At 49.7% G+C, this 12,875-nt stretch overlaps 1 protein-coding gene across 7 annotated transcripts in view; it reads left to right on the top strand.

Annotated features, from left to right (window-relative positions):
- The first annotated feature begins 2,247 nt into the window (after positions 1 to 2,247).
- MRAS (muscle RAS oncogene homolog) overlaps positions 2,248 to 12,875 on the top strand; it is a 58,269-nt gene continuing 47,641 nt past the window's right edge. The window contains exons 1-2 of one of the 7 annotated variants that reach the window (XM_032143528.2): positions 3,407 to 3,633; positions 3,808 to 3,975. The gene's annotated coding sequence lies outside the window, so the exon portion shown is untranslated. Of the gene's footprint in view, positions 2,927 to 3,059; positions 3,369 to 3,405; positions 3,634 to 3,784; positions 3,976 to 9,746; positions 9,944 to 12,875 lie in introns of those variants that run through there. The other 6 variants (XM_032143532.2, XM_032143534.2, XM_032143527.2 and 3 more) reach the window with 6 other exon arrangements.

Genomic DNA, 12,875 nt, shown 5'->3' with positions numbered 1-12,875 from the left:
TGTGATCTGCCCACCTCAGCCTCCCAAAGTGTTGGGATTACAGGCGTGAGCCACCACGCCCGGTCCTAGCTAATTGTTATTTGTCCTTCCAGATGTGGCTCAGTCATCAGCTCTCACAGAAGTCCTTCCCTTGGCACTTGCCTCCTCTCCATATTGGATTAGGTGCCCTTCCTCTGGTCTCCCATAGGCCGTGTGCTTCTCTCTTCCACACCACTTGCTCCTCAGTTGGCACTCAGCTTGCTTGAAGGCAGGTCTCTGCCCCAGTGCCTGGTACTCAGTAGATGCTCTGGCAGTGTTTACTGGATGAATGAAGCTTTTCTGCTCAGTGGCTCCGTTCTCTAAGCCCCCATTTGCCAGCAACTGAGCCACAACTGTATTTCAAGTTTCAAAGAGCAGAGGAGGCAGCTCAAGTGGAACAGCCCATCCCCAATCACAATCTGCAAAATTTAATCTCACCATTAGGCAATCCTAGGTAGGCCAAGCACAGTGTCTCACACTTGTAATCCCAGCACTTTGGGAGCCCCAGGTAGGTGGATTGCCTGACTCCCAGGAGTTCGAGATCAGCCTCGGCAACATCTCTACAAAAAGTACAAAAAGTAGCCAGGCATGGTGGTGCACACCTATAGTCCCAGCTACTCAGGAGGCTGAGGTAAGAAGATGACTTGAGTCCAGGAGGTCGAGGCTGCAGTGAGCTATGATGCTATGATCATGCGACTGCATTACAGCCTGGGTGACAGAGTGAGACTCTGTCTCAAAAAAAAAAAAAAAAAAAAAAAAGGAGAATCCCAGGTACCTGGGTATGACTATTAGCTGTTTAAGTTCCATTTCTGAGAAGAGGTATTATTACAGATAAGTGTATAAAAGCAGTATAAAGACATCTCTTTGACTCTTGCGTAGATGTTGGCTCAGCTCAAGCTGAGGGCATGGTCAGGGTCTTGTGCCAGTCAGGGCCCAAGAGAGGACATCTCTTACATGGGGAGCCCACGAGGGGCTGACAGACCACCAGGATGTACAGATCCCTGCCCGCCTTCCCAAGTTCTGTGGTAAATAGAGGGGATCGAGGGAGTCAGGTTCCAGGGCAAACCCAGCCAGTCGAGGTAAACTACTGTCCCTCAAGCCTTCTCCCCAACCAGGTCTTTTACTCCCTGCTGCCAAGGAGAGATACTCTTGATGGCACCCAACCTGCTGTCCCCTTCCCGGGGGACACTTGGGGTCTACAAGGTCTTTTGGAGCAGCAAGTGGGAGTGGAGGCACAGGGGGTGCACAGCAGCTCCCGCCAAATGGCTGCATGGGTGGCTGGGATGCCAAAGGAAGCCTGTGTGGGATTGAGAGCCTCAGCATGGCAGGCAGAGCCAGCAGCACTGTGAGGCTCCCTTAGACCTGGGGCAAACCTGAGAAGGGAGTGGGTTCCCTGGACATGTAAAGCTGGTTCTAAGTTGTTGAGGTCCACACACAAAAAGAATGTCCTCAGAAATGATGCTGACAATCAAAACCACAATGAGATGCCATTTCGCCCCCAATAGGATGGCTAGAATAAAAAAAGACACACAATTACAAGTGTTTGCAAGGATGTGGAGATATTGGAACCCTCATATGTTGTTGGTGGGAATGTAAAATGGTGCAGCTGCTTTGGAAAACAGTTTGGCAGTTCCCCCAAAAGTTAAACATGGAATTAACATATGATCCAGGAATTCCACTCTTAGGTATATACCCAAGAGAAAGAAAAACATATGTTCATACAAAGACTTGTACATGAATATTCGTAGCAGCTTTATTCACAGTAGCCCCAAAGTAGAAACCTAAATATCCAGCAAGTGATGCAGGGATAAACAAAGGTATAGACATACAGTGAAATATTACTCAGTCATGAAAAGGAATGAAGTACTGCTACATGTTACAACATGAATAGATCATTAAACATTGTTTACTGAAAGAAGCTAGTCATAGTCACAAAAGGCCACATGTTGTATGATTCCATTTATAGAAAATGTCCTGAATAGGGAAATCCATAGAGATTGAAGGTAGATTAGTGGTTCCCAGAGGCGGGGGAAAGGGGTGAATGAGGAGTGACTGCTAATGGGTAGTTCTTTTTGTGGGGGGTGAGGGAGGGAAGTGGGAAGTGGTGAAAATGTTCTGGAATTAGCTCATGGTGATGGTTGCAAAACTTTGTGAATATGCTAAACACCACTGAATTGTACACTTTTTCTTTTTGAGACAGCGTCTCACTCTGTTGCATAGGCTAGAGTGCAGTAGCGCAGTCTCGGCTCACTACAACCTCTGCCTCCTGGGTTCACGTGATTTTCCTGCCTCAGCCTCCCGAGTAGCTGAAATTACAGGCACGTGCCGCCGTGCCGGGTTGATTTTTGTATTTTTAGTAGAGACAGGGTTTCACCATGTTGCCCAGGCTGGTCTTGAACTCTTGACCTCAGGCGATTCACCCGCCTCGGCCTCCCAAAGTGTTAGGATTACAGGCTTGAGCCACTGCTCCCGGCTTGAACTGTACACTTCAAAAGGTGGAATTTTATGGTGTTGAATTAGATCTTTATTTTTTTAACGGGGTGAAAATGACGCCGCTGGAGAGGAGTTAGCGGAACTGAAACAATGAAATGGTGCGCGAGTGTCGCCTGTCCCCGTCGCATCCATCCCAATGAAGTTTGGGCCCTGGAACGGTGCATCAAGAAGGCCTGGGGGAAGAGACGCTGGGGCAGGATCAGGAAGAAAGACGTCTCAGGATTCGAAGGGAATGCAGCTAAGGTGGCGGCGGAGGTTCGCCTAGGACTGGGGAGGCGTCCGTAGGCTCAGAAGTTGGCCCGGCCGGAGCGGAGATTTAAAGGTTGGAGCGCAGAGGCTCTTAAAGAGGCCGGGTCGAATTCCCACTCGGCGTCCACCTTAAAGCCAGCTCCCCGGCGTCACGGATCTGACCCGGGTAAGTGCTGGGCCGCGGGAGAGGCAGCGGCGCCGACCCCAGCCCCTGGCGCTGTAGCGCGCCCTGCCGGGCCCAGGGGACTCGGCGCGGGTGGGCTGGACTTCGCAGGCGCGCGTCCTGGGGGCCGGGGTGCACGCGGGGGCGACAGGGTCGAGGCACCCAGCCCGGGCTCCCCACTGGCGCGCCCGCCGCGGCGCTCTATTTTTAGCAGGCGCTGTGGCAATATAAGGAATGTGCGGCTCGCTAGGCGCTCGGGGCGCACGCTGGCGGCGCGGTCGCTTTAAGGAGGCGCCGGGGCGGGGACGGACCGGAGTGGCCGGCTGGCGGGGAGCCGTCAGTCCGGCGGCCGCGGGGCCCGGCGGGCGCGACGCTGCCTCCTCACCGGCGCAGGCTAGGAGGGGGCGGCTTGAGTGCCGGAGCCGAGCCGGGGCTGGAGCGCGCGGTGAGTGGTCGGGCGGCCTTGGAGGGGAGGGGGCCCGGCTGCGCCGCCTTTCGCCCCGGCCGTCGCTTTGTTCCGGGGCGGGAGGTGTGGCCGCCGTCCGGGCTCGGCCGCGCTCTCCGCTTGCGGGGTGCGCCCTGGGACCGGCTGTGCGTGGCTTTTTGCCCCCATCGCGTGCTCCCGCGTAACGGTGTGCGTTCGTGAAATCGGCCACGACCAAGACCCCAGTGGGGAGGGCCTGCGCGCCGCTCAGAGAGACCCTTTCATGGTAATTACAGTTCCTTGGCTGCCTGGGCGAGAACCCAGTGGGTAGATGGGCGGCAGGACGGGGCGGGGGGGAGGGGTGGGAGGGGGACTCTTTACCCCCCCGCCTTAAGATGGCGTTAACGAGGGGAGGGATCCGCCAGGGAGTTGACAAATTCATCTGAATAATAAAACACAGCCTGCTTCATAAACAACCCGTCACTGCCCCCGGAGGTTTGGGGAGCTGGAGCTGTGGTCACAACTAGGGCCTGGGCTCATACATTGAACTGACCTGGCTGGGGCGTCAGACACGGTGCCAGTCCTGCCCTGCGGGGAACACAAGAGCACAAAGTGACAAGCCAATGTGGTAAGTGCTGAGATCCGGTAAGCCCAGGGGTTGTGGAAGCCCCTAGGGGTCCCTACTCCAGAGTGGGAGGTGAGAGAAGGCCCCCTAGAGGAGATGATGTCTGGCTGGCCCCAGCGTATACACTGGACACCCAGTTAGACTCTGGCTGGAGCTGAGGTCTGTTCTGGCCTGGGGCAAAGCGGAGTCTGGAGAGGTGGACAAAGTCCATCAAGGCCACTGGGGCCTTGATCATAGAGCTCTGCCGTTGCCCCTACTCCCCAATGGCCCCTGATGGTGTGGAACCTCCCTGGCCTTGCTCCTCTAGGACTCACTCTGTCCTGGACCTGACCAGAGAGGGTGGCTGACAAGGCTCGGAATCGTGGCCTCCAGAGGTTTGTCTGGCAGCAGAAGTAAGATGGAGATATGACTTTAAGAGCTCTGAAACTCCACTGTAATAACAGCAACCAACAGGGCTTACAAAGACCAGGCACTTGAAGTGGATTTGCTCATCATTTGACAAGACACCTCTTGACAAGACACCTCCAGAAGGATTTTGTTTATTATAAAGGATAGAGGAACTGGGGTGAAAAAGAGCCAACAGCTTGCCCAAGATCATATCTGAAGTCCATGCTTTTGGCCACGTGGCTGTCCTGGGCTTGGGAAGGCCCTGGTGCAGCCTGTGTTAGAGTTTTGTAATATATTGTTTTATAATTATTCACTATAGACATTCACTGGTGGGTTGAAGTGTGAGGCAGTGAGCTGTGGGTGTTAATAACTGACTCGTGTCAGAAGCTTAGCAGTGAACAAAGCACTTTCTCAGATACAGTTCTTAGAGCTTCTCTTGCTTCTTTTCCCGGGGAAGAAACTTGAGCTGCTAACATTTTATAAACCTCCTAATTTCCTGTAAATCACATGTCCCTGCTGACTGGGGCTGAAAATGTTTCGGGCAATGGTTTTCACCCTTAGGTCTGTTCACCCTGCCCAGCAGCCAGTTAGCTTTTCTCTGTAGTTTATGGTGTAGTTTGTCCTTTTTCTGCCCGGGTGGGAGGCATGGGGCTTTCATGCTCTGGGGTTTTTGAGGTCTGCCAGCCTCTGGGGAGGGAGGTGTAGGGCAAGCCTCGTGTTCTGGTGGAAACTGACCCCCCAGATGTGACCTTGGCATTTCCTAAAGCTGGGGGCGGGACTGGGGGTAGGCGGTAGTCAAGGCCCTTTGGTGAAGCAAGCGATTGTCTCCAGTGTTGTCAGCTTCGCTCCTCCATAAGACAGTTGCTAATTTCCACCTCTGTTTTCACCTACATAAGACACTTTGTGACAGGTTTAACTTTTATGTTATTATTAGCTCTAGCCACTGGTATTTCACACTCAGTTCGTCTGAGCTACTTATAAAGTGACAAGTCCAGCCAGGGCAACACGGTGAAACTCCGTCTCTGCAAAAATTAGCTGGGCCTGGTGGCACGTGCCTGTAGTCTTAGCTACTTGGGAGGCTGAGACGGGAGGATTGCTTAAGCCCAGAAGGCAGAGGTTGCAGTAAGCCATGATCACGCCACTGCACTCCAGCCTGGGTGACAGAGCAAGACCTTGTCTCAAAAAAAAAAAAAAAAGTGACAAGTCAGTTACCTTGGGGTTGGTTTGGTTCCTGAGCTCTAGTGATCACCTGGAACCAAGAATGACTATTGCCCTCTGATAAATTAGGCTCCTGGGATGACTGGTCCTAACCTCAGTCAGAATCACATGTTGACCAGCCTCCTGGATCCAGTGAGTTCTCAGGGAATTGTGGCTTCCATAATATATTTCACATCTGATTTAACCATCGTAATCTGTTCTGCCAATGAAATGCCCCCAAACAGAGTGTGTCTCCCTGAAAGCAATTGAAAAACATACCTGCTCTTGAGCATTGTGTAGTTTGTACAAGCATACTCATGTGAACTGAATGGGAATGCATTCTTGTGCAATGCTGGAATGTTCTCAAGTGTCCAGAGGATGTACACTGAGTTCCAGAGGCTCTGTACCGGCCAGGCCCTGGGCAGGCATAGAAGGTACAGTCACCTTTATCTGGAGACAGGAAAAAGAAAGGAGCTGGAGGAGTTCCCTGAGACCTGGGACACCTGGCAGGTACCCATTGTCTAGGGACTGAGCAGAGAATTCAAGCTTTAAGAGGAATTTTCTTGCTGGACTCTGAGTCCCTGCCAGCCCTCATAAGTCTTAGATCATGCCTCTGAGCCCTGTAGTACTGAATCAATGGGGATGCTTTTGGCTGCAAGTAACAAAACCCAAATAACAGTAAGTAAGATTAAGCAGAGCTCAGATCTCCCAAAGATGCTCTCTGCTCTTGGAAGGTCTCTGTACACGGGAATGGGATAACAGTGCCACTTCCAGCAAGTTCCTGCATGGGACTGGTAGCCACAAAGGCTGAGTGTCTGGAGTTCGGAGTAATAGGTTTTGTCTTCTTGAGTCACAGCCTCTTCAATATGCTGATGAGAAGCCCAGGGAAGCCTAGATCTCTGATCTAAAGGCACGTGACTTCTCTAAAGTTCATGGCAGACCTATTCCGTAAGCCCATTGTGCAGCCAAGTCAGCATGCCATTCCAGTGCAGTGTGAGAGGGCAGAGATGGGGGCCAAGAGTACAAATAGAGTGGGACAGTTGTCATTGCCCAGCCTGTGAGTTGAAGTCTGTGCAGTCAGCCAGTGGGTCTGACAAAGAGGGCAGTGCTGGCGCTGCCTCATGCTTCAGCAGAGGTGATGAGGTTCAGGCTGAGGTGGAGACCACGTTGCACTTGCCACACATTCAATGGTGCCCCATCTCTTGTTCTCTAGGTAGCATTCCCGCTACCTGTGTGATGCAGTTGGTTCCACCTATTCCCAGAGACTCCACCCTGGCCCTCCTTGTCCTGGCCCCCACCACTGAGCCCCTAGGGCCGTTTAGCTGGCCAGCATGATGTAAGACAGCTTTCTGCAGGCATTCCTCTTGTAGGAGTCATGAAGCAGCAATGTGTATTTTGCTTCTTTTTGTTGCTGTTATATTAAAAAGTATTTTTTATATTCTAGTCCAATCCATATTATTTGATTTTTTTGGTTATATATTATATATAAAAATGTATTTTTTGTATTTTGCTTCTTAATGTCCCTATCATTGTCTTTAATATTCTTGGTAGCTTCACGAGGTGGGGACTGCTACATGACAATGTGGGTCATCACCGGTTGCTGAGGTGACTTTCTGAGTCTCAGAGGGGTATAGTCCTGGCATCAGGCTACCTTGACGGATAAAACAATATGATTTACATATGGGTTGTAGTGCTAGTAAGATTTTGGAGAGCACCAATAATGAATTCGGCTGTGCAGCTTGTAGTGGCCAAACAAAGGAGGGTGGGTGGAGAGTTGGGAGCTCTGGTTCTGGCCTCTGTGACCATCTATAGGGCCTTGTCTGGATCCTGTGCTGCCTGGGCCCAGGCTCCATCTGTGACTTCTCTGCCCAGCCGTCAGTGTCGTCATGGGGATTAGATAAAATATACACATGAAAATACGCTTGGGAGGCCAGAAAGGGCCGGAAGAATGAAGAGCATTACCAGTATTCAAGCAACCTTTGGAGGACAGAATCCTAGACCCAGAAGGAGCCCCCTGACTGTATTAATTCGAGTCACACCCCGTAGAGCACATTTCTCGTAGTGGTGAGGAAGATGATTTTAGGTGGGACCCAGCATCTTTCATTTTAATAGTTATATACTGGTTTATTTAAATGTATTATAAAAATACAGGCATCACAACAAACAGAGTTTTTTAATGGATATTTTGCTCAGATTAAGGCTAAAGAAGTATTTTAAGTAAAAAAAAGATAAAATTTTTTAAAGTATGGTAGTTTTCAGATTAAGCTAGTTATAGTACAATAGTAGACAAATATGGCCCAAATGGGAAAGTGAGCCCTTGAGGAAAGGCTGGGAAACTTTCCACAAGGGGAGTCCTTCCTTCCCTGACAGCCCATTAGGGGTGTGCCTTTGACTTCACCTGGACCCTTCTAGAGACACAGTGTCTCTGCCCTTTGAGTCAGTCCACTGCATTTGCGGATCCTCTCGTTGTTGGGAAGTTCTCTCCCTTCTTTCCTTAACCTGTCCCACATGAACCTTTGACAGTCCTGCTTTTCTCCAGCGTGAGCGGCTTTAGTTTCTTCAACTGCTCTTCAAATGTCGTGGTTTAAAAACAGCCCCTCTGTATGTCCATCCTTTCTTCCATCCATCCTTCCAGCCACCCACCTACCCGTCCATTCATTGATCCATCTCTCCATCCATCTTTCCTTCAGCAAAGACTTGTGGGCTGGACCCTGTACTGTATACTTTATATTCGCTATCTCTAAGCCTCACAAAAATTTTGTTAGATGCAGTTAACCTTTTATAGATATGGAAACCGAGGCTCAAGGAAGTTAAATAGGTCACCTGCAGTCATAACCTGAGAGAAGCAGAGTCAGGAAGGAATCTGGCCATGGTCTGTCTCTTCCTGAAGTGCGTGCTCCTTCCGTTAGACCGTGCTGTTCCCAGCACTGGATGACCAAAAATGTCATGATCCCTTCTCTCCTGGTGCTTAGGGGACCTATCCCGTGGAGGTGTGGCTCTACATAATCAGTGCAGTGGGCAAAGGCCTCATGAGGAGCAGGGATGGAGCAGCCTGTGCACAAAGATGTGATGAGGCAGCAGAGGTGTAGAAGACGCTGACTGGCAAAGAGAGGCAGCAAGTGCCTCGCTGGCAGGAGTCTTCCCTGACTGTCATTAATCTTACAGTCACAAATGAACCCCTAAATCATTTGCACATTTTATTTTTTTTTAATTTTGAAAAAGAAAAGTGTAAAGGATAGTATAACAAATACCATGTACCTATTACCCAAGATGAACGATGTGACCATTTTGTCTGCACTTGATCCTTTTCACAGTAGGGCTGGACTTAAAACCAGACCACTCATCCTTTGCCCTGGCCAGTTTGGGCCCATCCTCAGCCTGCAATGGGCTTTTGGGAGCCTTGCTCCTGAGTTTTCATGTATTGGCTCTCTCTTGGGGCTTCATGTCCTCAGTTAATGCCGATGGGCCTCCCTGGAAGTTGTTGACTAAAGAGCCTTTTGCTGCTTCTGACCACATTGGGGAGAAGCCACTCTGGGGAGAGTGTGTGTTTTTGGCTATGACCTTTTTCAGAGAAGTCCATCTACCCTCACAAACACCTGCCTTGACCGTTGTGGGTTTAGCCAGACTGCAGAGCATGGTTTAGTCATAGCTGCCTAAACTGAACCATAATATTGATGATAGGTTTGTATATTTGGAAGATAGAGAAAACATAATTCTCTTTTTATAATTATATGACAATGATAACAAAATGCTTTTTGTTGTTGTTAGCAGTGAGGTCTCACTCTGTTGCTTAGGTTGGAGTGCGGTGGAGCAATCATAGCTTATCACAGCCTCGAACTCCTGGGCCCAAGCCATCCTCCTGCCTCAGCCTCCTGAGTAGCTGAGACTATAGGCATGTGCCACCATGCCCATCTAATTAAAAAAAATTTTTTTTGTAGAGATGGGTTCTCCCTTTGTTGTTCAGGCTCATCTGGAACTCCTGGCGTCAAGTGATCCTCCCACCTCGACCTCCTAAAGTGCTGGGATTATAGGCATGAGCCCCCACACCTGGACACAAAATACATTATATACTCTAAAGTATAGGGTGACTTTAAGAGAAGGAAACTAAAAGTATGATGGCTTACTTTCTAATCCATAACTTCACAGTTTTGCCTTCCTGCAGCTTTCACAGAAAAAACCAGGTGCCTGGTACTGGGTCCTTCTCTCTGCCAAGCAAGAGTAAGGCGGCAGAGCCAGCCCTGCAGCTGCAGATAGAAGCTCTCCATAACGACAGGACGCAGCTTCTCACCCAACTGTTTGCAGCCTTCTCCTTTCCACCTGCTGATTGACTCCTGAGCTGAAGCCTGATGTTATCCTGTTGGTGTGTAGTTTGCCATGAGTTAGAACAGTGAGTAAAGCTCTGCTTTTTAAAGCTGTGCAGAAGGATTCAAAAACTTCTGGAAAGGCTTCCTTATCCAGGGCAGATTCTTGTCAGTCCTTATTGGGGACCAAGATTTCATCTGGTTTCGTAACAGATAGTGGGGACCTGTGGGGGACCCCAAGTCCTCTTCATTAAGTGCTGAGAATGTCTTGAAACATTTTCCTTCCCTGAGTTGCCCTTAAAGAATAACACCACCAGGCTGGATGCAGTGGCTCACACCTGTAATTCCAACACTTTGGGAGATTGAGGCAGGAGGATCACTTGTGGTCAGGAGTTCGAGACCAACCTGGCCAACATGGTGAAACCCTGTCTCAACTAAAAATATAAAACTTAGCTGGGCATAGTGGCGCGCGCCTGTAATCTGAGCTACCCCAGAGGCCAAGGCAGGAGAATCGCTTGAACCCGGGAGGCAGAGGTTTCAGAGAGCTGAGATCGCGCCACTGTGCTTCAGCCTGGCGACAGAGAGACTCTGTCTCAAAAGATAAAAATAAAAAATAGCACCACCAGATCCTTTTTCCTCATTCTGATGGAGATGCTGCAAAAGCCAGCAAAGGCTGGGTGCTGAGAGAGCTCAGAAGGCCCCGCTTTATTGGGGCTTATCTTGCATGAGAAGCCATACCAGTGAAGGCAGTTGAACATATTATACAACCAGTGCCTATGTGATTATGTGGAAATCCACATATGTGTTATACTTACAGGCATACCTTTTTAAAGACAAGTTTGTGTTTAAAAAGAAACTACTTGGCATACTGTATATTAGGCTGGCCCTGGTATACCAAGTACATAGATTAAATGTAAAAGTATTTGTGGGCATGTGGATCTGTGGGGAGACTGCTGGAGTGTAGTGGATTCAGGAGACTCCCCCACCCCTTTAGGAGCTGACCATTTATTGGGGGTATTGGCGGCAGATTCTTGCCTCTCAAAAGCATTATGTATTCATTTCAAAAGCAAAATTAATTTTAGTTCAGTTTAGCTTTTTTTCCTAATCCTTTAGAATTTCAACATGCCTTCTTGAAAATTCTCCCTTTTTAGATAACCCACAAATTCATTTCTTTATATTTTCACTCCACTGGAAATGGAGGCTCGAGGAGGAGACAGGCAAAGCCGTCTTTCTTGGCCAACACTGCTCTCACCAGTCTATCATGGTCTTCTTTCAGTGTCTGCGTTATTATAACCAGAGATGATAGAAGGAGGGTGGGATCACTGTCCTAAAGCCTTGGGGGCGTATATTTTTAAAAACTTCTATGAGCTATGCCTCCTTAGCCTTCCCTCTCCACCCACATTCCTCAGGTTGACGTTCCTGGGGCAGAGCTGGAAGGCCTAATCTGTCTCACGCTCCCGCTGAGGAAGTCCAGCCCGGGAGAGGCCAGGTGCCCTGGCACTCCCAAGCAATTAAGGCCAGCTGGCATCACAGCCTTCCCATCCACCCTCACTCACTGACCCCATCCCACCACCCCCACCCACCGCAGTGGACAGCTGCCTGAGTCCACTAATCTGGGGCTGGGTGGGTGTTTCCTGCATGTTTGAGATTTTAGAAGGAAATCAAAATAAAGAAACAAAGCCTTTGTTTTATTTATGGACTCCCAACTGGGGATGGCTGGAAGGATGGAAAGCTGGGAACAGGAGGAGCAGGTCACTTGGCACTTCAACAAAATAACCATTCTAATAGAGCATTTAACAGGGACTTTTTCTATTTAGGATTGGGGTGGGTAAATAGGAAAGACGGCAGGGCTGGGAGAGCCCCTTTGTGTGGAAGGAGAAGGTGGGGCCGCCTTTGCCCCAAGCAGGGCCTCTGGCAGTGCCTGGTGTTCAGGCAGGGAGGGGTCTGAGGCCACCCAGCTGGGCTGCAGAATTGGCAGCCTGGGGACTCGGACTTTCAGTCCTCCCTTCCTGAAGGAACCCTCTGCTCCAATTTCTGTCCCACTACTTGTCTGTGTGAATCTCCACCTCTATAGCCTCCTCTTCCATATCTGTAATGGGAGTGTCCCAGCCACACACTGGCCTTTCTTCTCTAGTCCAGTTACACTGGGTCAGGCTCTCACCTGACATGTGGAAATGAAGAGGTACATCCCCCAGTATTTCTTAATTCTTCCAAAGGATTTTCTCCTTGTAGAAATTCTCTGAGGGCATCATTTATTTTCTTTAAAAATTGCCCAAGTATTGATGACAACCCTCCCCATCTGCACTATTTCTGAAGATCTCAGGGTATGGGCCATGCCCACTGGCCGCCTGGCCTCCGCTCCACTTTGCCCCATGTGCACACGGTAAGGTTGGCTTCTTCATCCGCTAAGCCACTATTATTGTACATAACAGGCATCCACCAAGGGCTTTTAAGAAAGGGGGTTGTCTGCAGCCCAGATCAGGGCAGAAGTTAAAAATGAATGTCAGACACCCTCCCTTTGCTTGGTCACACCCTTGGAGAATGTCTCTGTGGCTGTCTCCTCAAACCTAGTTTACTGCTATTTTCCAGGGACCAATTTTCCTGGATACTTTCCCCCAGACCTTCTGAAAACTCCAAATTTTCATTACTTTTGATTGCAGAACAGGGATAACAATCTGTCTTAGACTAGGCTGTGGGCTGCCCTTGTCAGATGTAAAGGGGCCTGGGCATGGTGGCTCACACCTGTAATCCCAGCACTTTGGGAGGCTGAGGTGGGTGGATCACTTGAGGTCAGGAGTTCGAGACCAGCCTGGCCAACATGGTGAAACCCCATCTCTACTAAAAGAATACAAAAATTAGCGAGGCCTGGTGATGTGCGCCTGTAGTACCAGCTACTTGGAAGGCTGAGGCAGGAGAGTCGCTTGAATCCAGGAGGCAGAGGCTGCACTGAGCCAAGATTGCACCATTGCACTCCAGCCTTGGCAACAGAACAAGACTCTCTCTCAAAAAAAAAAAAAA

The sequence above is a fragment of the Hylobates moloch genome, unplaced genomic scaffold (assembly GCF_009828535.3).
Source record: "Hylobates moloch isolate HMO894 unplaced genomic scaffold, HMol_V3 SCAFFOLD_22, whole genome shotgun sequence".
In the NCBI taxonomy this organism is placed as follows: Eukaryota; Metazoa; Chordata; class Mammalia; order Primates; family Hylobatidae; genus Hylobates; species Hylobates moloch.
Note: the sequence above shows the minus strand (reverse complement) of the source record. Positions and strands in the feature narration are given on the sequence as shown.